The sequence below is a fragment of the Periplaneta americana genome, chromosome 14 (assembly GCF_040183065.1).
Source record: "Periplaneta americana isolate PAMFEO1 chromosome 14, P.americana_PAMFEO1_priV1, whole genome shotgun sequence".
Taxonomy (NCBI): domain Eukaryota; kingdom Metazoa; phylum Arthropoda; class Insecta; order Blattodea; family Blattidae; genus Periplaneta; species Periplaneta americana.
In genome coordinates this window covers 20028920-20037858 of record NC_091130.1, presented here as the reverse complement: position 1 = coordinate 20037858, position 8939 = coordinate 20028920, and the positions used below count along the sequence as shown (strand labels likewise).

General features: G+C 32.8%; 1 protein-coding gene across 1 annotated transcript in view; it reads left to right on the top strand.

Moving 5' to 3' along the window:
• LOC138713968 (ankyrin repeat domain-containing protein SOWAHB-like) overlaps nt 1–7202 on the top strand; it is a 178759-nt gene extending 171557 nt beyond the window's left edge. The window contains exon 7 of the mRNA XM_069846549.1: nt 1–7202. This exon is cut by the window's left edge and continues 466 nt beyond it. The gene's annotated coding sequence lies outside the window, so the exon portion shown is untranslated.
• Nucleotides 7203–8939: the final 1737 nt, after the last annotated feature.

Genomic DNA, 8939 nt, shown 5'->3' with positions numbered 1-8939 from the left:
AAATTTGTATTAGCAACGGGCAATGGGAAGGAGAGAGAGCGAGCTAATTCAAGTTGTTGGGAGAGGAGAAAGAGAGAACTTATTCAACTTGTTCGAAGAGCAGAGAGAGAGTTAATAAAATTCAAATTGTTGGGAAAGGAAAAAGAGAGCACTAATTCAGGTTGTTGGGAGAGAGGAGAGAGAGAGAATTAATTTAAGTTATTGGAAGAGCAGAAAGAATGAATTCACTTGTTGGGAGAGGAACAGAGAGAATTTATTCAAATTGTTAGGACAGGAGAGGGAAGGCTAATTCAAGTTGATGGAAGAACAGAGAGAAAATTTATTCAAGTTATTAGGAGAGGAGATAGAGAGAGATAATGTTGAAGTTATTTAGAGAGAGACAGAGAGAGAGAGAGTGAGAGCTAATCCAAGTAGTTGGGAGGGGAGAAAGAAAGAGAGCTAATTCAAGTAATTGGGAAAGGAGAGGGAGCTAATTCAAGTTATTGGAAGAGGAGAAAGAGAGCTAATTCAAGTTGTTGGGAGAGGAAAAAGAGAGCTAATTCTAGTTGTTGGGAGAGGAAAAAGAGAGCTAATTTAAGTTGCTGGCAGAAGTGAGGAAGCTAATTCAAGTTATTGGAAGAGGAGAAAGAGAGCTAATTCAAGTTGTTGGGAGAGGAAAAAGAGAGCTAATTGAAGTTGTTGGGAGAGGAAAAAGAGAGCTAATTTAAGTTGCTGGCAGAGGTGAGGAAGCTAATTCAAGCTATTGGAAGAGGAGAAAGAGAGCTAATTCAAGTTGTTGGGAGAGGAAAAAGAGAGCTAATTCAAGTTGTTGGGAGAGGAAAAAGAGAGCTAATTCTAGTTGTTGGGAGAGGAAAAAGAGAGCTAATTTAAGTTGCTGGCAGAAGTGAGGAAGCTAATTCAAGTTATTGGAAGAGGAGAAAGAGAGCTAATTCAAGTTGTTGGGAGAGGAAAAAGAGAGCTAATTGAAGTTGTTGGGAGAGGAAAAAGAGAGATAATTTAAGTTACTGGCAGAGGTGAGGAAGCTAATTCAAGCTATTGGAAGAGGAGAAAGAGAGCTAATTCAAGTTGTTGGGAGAGGAAAAAGAGAGCTAATTCAAGTTGTTGGGAGAGGAAAAAGAGAGCTAATTTAAGTTGCTGGCAGAGGTGAGGAACCTAATTCAAGTTATTGGGAGAGGAGAAAAAGAGCTAATTTAAGTTTTGGGAGAGGAGAGAACAGCTAATTCAAGTTGTTGGAGGAAGAGAGAGGGAGGGAGAGAATTCTAATTGTTGGGAGAAAGAGAGAACTAATTCAGATTGTTGGAGAGAAGAGAGAGAACGTATTCAAGTTGTTGGGAGAAGAGAGGGTTAATTCAAGTTGTTGAAAGAAGGGAGAAAGAGCTAATTTAAATTGTTGGGAGGAGAGAAAGAGAGAGAGAGATTTAATTCAAGTTGGGAGAAAAAACAGAGAGAACAAATTCAGGTTGCTGGGAGAGAAAAGGGAGTTCATTAAAACTGCTAGAAAATGAAGTACCGGTACATGATGGTAATGCGAGTGAAACAAGAAGATTTTGTAACTATCCAGAGGCGTCATAATGTATATTTTTAACGTATCTCAAACACAATTACTGGTATATATTACTGTACTTTCAGATCAGTATATCATTCAGATGAAAACTATGCTTGCTACGAGCACATCTCATAAAATCAATAGGCTTACTTTACACAAGTTGTACTACAGTAGACAATATTTTTAACACAAAGATTGCACGAATGTACGCTGCGCCCACAATTTGTTTTGTCATTTACCTCCCCATCTGGAAGGTCTGGTAACAAAAGTGAAGAATGGAAGGAGGAGGAGACAGAGAATGAAGACACTGACATTGGACCACTCCTGATTGAAACACGTTGTAAATCCTCATCAAAATCTATAGTTTTCCCTTAAAACCTTCATTTTGTTGCATGCTATTTTCCTTTATCTTAGTCAAATTCCAGGAAGTTGCCTCCTCTCTCCGAGATTTGTAGGGCAGTCATTGAAACAAGGTGATTTATTTTTAAGAAGTTTGGTGCGAGTACGGTGAATATTTAAATGTCATTTTCTTTTAATTTTACGTCATTTTTTCATTATTCTAAGGGCATTTTAATGATCATTTTAAGTAGATTTTTAGGTCATCAACATCTGCCCACTACTTATGAATCTGTGAGTCTGCAAATGGCTGTAGTAGTGATTTATATTTATGTAATTTGGATTTCTGAACAAAAATGTATGATACTTTTCTGGGCACTTATATAAAAATAAATAAATCACCACCATGTTTGTAACAGAACGCAAATTGCATTCAGGGTTATGCAATACACTATTTTTCTTTTCTTTTCATTTATTTTCGTTGGAGATATGTCTGTCTCACCAAATGCTTTACCTATATATAGCCACTTTAATTAAAATCAGAAATCTAACACCACATCAATTGTATGTACAGTTTTGTTAAAACTCAAGCATATTTCTATTCATGAACAAAGGTTAGGCCTACTGATAATTGCTGCCAACTATTTTCATCACTGCTGTTTATAATTGCATTTTTATACATCGTTAATGTAAGGTAATCTGTTTAAGGAGGGCAAAGTGACTTTAAAAATATTATACTATACTTAAGACTTGATTTTTTAGATATGATAGCAGTATGCAACCATAAAATTTCTTTACACCATGAATTAAACATAAAACATTTGTTTGCTTTCAGCATACTGAGTTAGAAAGATTTTGTTATATTATACGAGTATTTAGGTACATGCCTTGCGAGCCAGTATTTATATGTACATCTTGATTACACAATTTTTAACACTATATCACTTCGGAAAATGTATTACCTGTATGTGTTTTTCCCATGTTAAATTTTGCATTACCTCGTTAACATGATTCAGCCTGTTATCGGCCATCTTCAAAACTGGTTGTTGCTGGTCTTGGCGTCTTTTGTTTGTGTTTCTTGTGGAAGTGTGTTTGTGTACTGTAATGTGGAGTCAAAGATTGTGTGTTCTGAAATTGAGGTGTGTGTTGAGAATTTCATTTGGACACATTATTTCAACACATCCAAATGAAATTCTCAACACACAACTCAGTTTCAGAACACACACACTCTTTGACTCCACATTACACGACACAAACACACCCCTCACAGGAAACACAAACAAAAGACGCCAAGACCAGCAACAACCAGTTCTGAAGATGGCCGATAACAGGCTGAAATATGTTAATAATAATAATAATGATTTATTTTAGCTGGCAGAGTTAAGGCCATAAGGCCTTCTCTTCCACTCGACCAGCAAAAAGTATATATACATATGCATGAACTTACAAAGAATTCAACAATTTGATTTAGATGAGAGTTACATGTATACAAGAGTTATTTACGAATTAAACAACAAAATACTATGAACTATTAAACACTGAAATAAACTGTGTAGCAGAATTAAGCTAAAATACATAGAATGTTAATATATTTCAAATAATATTAGATAGTAGAAAGAGATTATTATGAGACAATTTTGAAAATACAGCACAATCAGGATGATGTCTAAAGGAAGAAGTAACAATGTAGTCAGTGACAGTTTAAATCAGTATGATTGGAGTGAAATGCTAATAAGGTTATCTTTTAACGAGGTAATGTAAAATTTAACACGAGAAAGACACATAATACGTTTTCTGCAGTATTTATATATAAAAGCTTTACTATTTAGTATACAATACTCATGTTTTCAGTAATAAGACTTTTCTTTGTTAGTAGCTAACTACAGAAATATGATTGACATCATCTCGTTTATTATATGTGAACCAGATTTTACAGTAACAATGACATTTGGATATGGACGGAGAAAACAGAATCGTGATGGCTCAAGTAATATTAAAACATTAAAATGCGTTTGTAATGTTTAGTGATCTTATTTAAGAAACTTACAATTGTGCATCCTTGGGATAATCACAGTAAATTTAATTTTCTCTTGCAGGATGTATAAGAATGTTTTTTCACATAATTGTCGTAAATGAATGTTCTTTGTTCTAAATTATGTATGTATGTATTTATTTACACTGCACGTGGACAAGCACCTGGTGGCAGTGATACAAACAATATAAACAATACACAATAAAATTACAATACACAATACAATTAAAGATAATTAAAAAAATAATTATAAATAATAGAATAATGGAAGTGACACCTGGTGAAGCCTGCAGTTCGTCACATGAAGTGCATTTCACTAGTTGTTATCCTTCTCTCATACTTCCGCAGGGTCCATGCTTCATTGACATAGGTAAGGACAGGTCTTACTAGTGTGCTATATAATTTTTTGTTTCTGTACTAAAGATGTTTGAAGACTGTATTAATTATACCCAAACATCTGTTGAAATTATAGATTTTTTTATGATATGTGTAGTTCTTCCAAAAAAGCGAGTTTATATCCAACATACCGGTACTTAAAAACATTTACTCTTTCTAAAATTGTGTTGTTTGAGGAGTTAGGTACATCTTACAGAAGTCAAATTTTTGGAAATATTCAACATTTTTTTCCTCCATTACTGTATCTTGTACAATAATGAAAATTGGGTGTAAAACACTGTCCTTCTGGTATATGAAAAAAATATTTTTACGATTTAAAAAAAAAATTATTTATATATTTTTATTTTTTCATAATTCAAAATGTTGGCAGTTCACTGTGCAGTGATGAAGCATTTCCCTCATAACTCATAAACTTGTTAAATTTTTCATGTTCTCTCTCTTTTATTTTATTGCTAAAATTCATGTTTACAATATCATGCTCTTTCAACTACATTCCTTAATAAATAATATTTTTTTTTTATTTTGTGTTAGAAGAGAATACTGATATTTGACCATTTTTTTAATGAATTTATTTTTAACAGACAATCTATCAAAGATAGAAAAGTAATTTTGCATCATATTGTAGATATGACATGCATAAAAACACACAAAAAAATTAATCACAGAATGTTGGATAGTTTTTTAGTTATGATGTAAACGCTTCATTACTGCACTGTGAACTGCCACCGTTTTGAATTTTGAAAAAAAAAAAAAAATATATATATATGTATATGTAATTTTTTTTAAATTGTAAATTTTTTTTTTTCATGTAGCAGAAAGACAGTATTTTACACATACCAATTTTCATTATTGTACAAGATACAGTAATGTTGAATATTTCCAAAATTTTACTGCTGTAAGCTGTACCTAACCCCTTAAGCAGATTTTGCTGGGTGTTGGGTATCTCCTGCAAAAGGCTATACCATAATCTTAGTTTTCTCGGAGGAGATTTCCATGGAATACTTTCCTGCAATTGATGCTAGATGGAATAATGAGTGTTGTAAATCATCTTCAGATGTGGCAAGTAATACCAAGTCATCCACAAATATCAATGTGTCCAAATTTAAAGTCCTATTGATCGACATACAGCCATGTCTGGTTTTCTCAATTCTTTGATTATGAAATTCATGTACATGATAAAGAGAAGGAGTGAAAGTCCATAGCCTTGTCTCACAGCAGTATCAATTATTAATTTCCATTCGGATAGTTTATTTGCAATTTTTACTGAAATTAAATTCTTTTTGTAGGGATTATAATTATATACTGCAAATTATTTGATGTGAAATTCCATCATTTATCAAAATATCAAATATATCCTACGATTTATCTGATCAAAAGCTTTTTTGAAATCAACAAATGCTATATGAGAGCTGTGTTAAATTCGCGATGTTTCTCAATAAGAATTTTCATTGTAAAATAACCATCACGGCATGATCGTCCTTTCCTGAAGCCAAATTGTTTCTCACCCAAAATATGTTTATAATGTTTATATAATTTATGTTTAATAATATTGGTATAAATTTTATAACCTGAATTTAATAAACTAATTCCTTTATAGTTTTTCAAATTTTTTTCTATTACTCTTCTTGAAAACAGGTATAACTATTGATTTATTCAAACATTCAGGTGGGAGTTCTTTGTGCCAAATCTTGTTAAGAAACTGAAGGAAAAGCATTTGGAATGATTCACAGGAGTATTTAAAAAGTTCGGAATTTACTTCATTTTCTCCAGGTTATTTATTGTTTTTAAATTTCTTCAATACTTCAATTAATTTTTCTAATATTATGGGTTCTGTTTGAGGGTTATCAGAATATTTTATCGGAAGTAGGGTTACTGGTACAGTAATTGTATAGTGCTGGTAACTTTTATCTGACATCTTTGCATTTCGAAGTTGAAGATGTAATGAAGGACCTTTTATAACGAAAGCAATTAAGATTGCATTCTGTGAAAGTTGGTTCACGTATTTTATTATATTGAAGAATTATTGCCTTGTGTAATTTATTTATTTATGAATATGGATGTAAGTTTTTTTTTTTCGTATAGTAGGCGTATTTAAGTTACATGATATGTGAAATAGTGTGATAACTAATGCTACGCGGATTTAATCTGTCAGTTGAGATTTTCCGCCATACATACTGCTCTGCAGTTTAAATTTAGTTGTTTAGGGGTTAGATAGTAAGGATTCAGGAAACTTTATCACACTTTGCCCTTCCAATCAGGTATCTGTGACTGAGAAGCAATATTTATAGCCAAGTAAGAGGCCTTATGTATTATAAGAGTGGTCAACTATACCTACATTGAAATAAATTATTCTATAGATTAAATGTTGAAAGAAATTAGGTGTAATTATATATTTGATAAAAATGTTCAAAATGTGATTTTATAGAACAGGGTTAACTTCATGTTCTGAAACAGTCCAAAATATGTTACTAAGAAATTATAAACGTTCAGAATTCTAGCACAAGATCAGAATAACAGACAAATTACCAAAAAAAAAAAAAGAAGAAGAAAAGAAAATTAAATACTTGTTTTTCATTTTTTAAGTTCAGCTATTCTGTATTTGAATAGGGACTCTTATTCCGGGTCCTTCACAAACAATTATACAGGATATAAATTATCGTTCAGTTTATTGTTTTTATGAAAACTACTAGTAATTGTGTATACATTTCGTTTGTACATTAAACAGAGGTTGTTCTATTCTGGTATTCATTTTGTGTTATTAATATTGGTTCTATGCTTGTTTGGTAGGTTATGGTTGGCCATATCTGTTTATTGTCTTTCGTTTGTAATAAACTATGTAAACAAGTGATTGTAAAATGGTATTGGAGTTCTAATAAATTTTTACAAATTCAATTTGTGTTGATTAAATTTTAGTTGTACACCCCAGTCACATATACGGAGCTGTTAACTCAGTGGTGGCTCCTGCATATTTCTTAAGAGGAGGAAAGAAGTTAACAGCACTAAATGAAACCTTCTTGAATGAAACATGCTACAAAGTAGCCTACATGAATACATGTAAGACCAGGTAGTGTTGGGGTTGGCCTTCCCTTTTGTATAGCAATAATCTGTTCTTGTAAACTGAGTTTCCTAAATTGTCCAAAATATAATATGTTTTCACTTCCATTCATTGTTGAATAATTGCACAAATTAACAATTACGAGGAAATTCACAGCCTCGCAGCATTTTTCGCGCAAACTACATCATTACACTGTGACTAACACGTAACCGGAACTGTTTTACGAAAATCGGAATGGAAAATAATCTGTTAGGAAAGCGAGGACACTGCACCCACCCAAGTGGTCGATTAAATTTTTTATGTTAAAAATAATGTAGTTTGGAGTACTTTCAATTTCAAATATATTTGTACAAAAACTGACAACTTCCTGTTGCCCTGTCTAGTAGACAATGAACGGAACTGAATTTCAGGGGCCAAAAAGATCTGCGATACTAACGTAGAACTACTTCCTCTTTGTTTTATGTAAACCCGACTTTAACTTTCAAATATCCTCGAAAGTTTCAAACCATGAATAGTAGCCTATATAAAGTGCAATGAATAATATATTTTGATTTATAATTTTAAAAATGTTTATATGATGTCTTTCATAGCTTTGCGTTAAAACTGTTTTGATTGGTGTTTCCTTCTAGATGTGTTATAGTCTGGTTGAATGCAACATCGCACGGCCAGTCGGTTTCTGTCTGCTATACTATTTCCCGCCCATGCGCTGATTCAGAGGAGGATCTCCTCCCTCTCCGTTCATTTACTTGCTTTAAAACTCTGCTTCTTTCTCTGGCCGCTAGTGCGCTGTTATCTATGTGTGTTAACTGCAGTAAAGGAGGAAAGGATTGCCTTCCCTCCACACAAACAATCTCGCATCCTTCTCACAGTTTTCTAGCAACACATGAGTGCGCGTCGTTTAAAACTCGATCAACCGAGGTTTTCTTATAGCTGTGAACTTAAAAATTAACGAATCTTCCTCGAATATCAAGGCACATATTTTATTTGGTATTTACTTTCAAACGAAGAAAAATGTGAGGAGGACGTTCCTCCCTTCCCTCCCCCGAGGAACCGCCACTGTGTTAACTACATATTAAGTAAGCCTGTACTTCTGAAACTTTCAGTACCTTTCTTAGAATTGGTAAGACAACAATAACCGTAAACTTGTTTGAAATCGAAATTCCCATCTCGAGATAATAACGGTTTAAGTGGTGTGGGGTAACGAAGTGTTACAGCAATGCTCCTATTGTAAATAGTGGCAGTGACTACTGTAAACTGACCATACTTCTATAACAAATGATAACAATGGATGTTAAGTAGTTCTGTACACACAGAACAATCTAGAAAGTGGTCGGGGAAGGGAAAAAAAAAGTAAATTATGATTAGGAGTGAATAGACGTTCGGATATTACATGTGAACCAATAGTTAAATATTGCCAGTACTGAACATTAATTATAACATTGTGATAGGTATTAAAGTATTTCATATAAACTACTCAAAAATGAATAGGGATATTGCAATCAAAATAAAAAATCTTAATCACTTGTTATTTATTCTTACATATAATTAAATAATGAACTAAGTTGAAGGTTTTC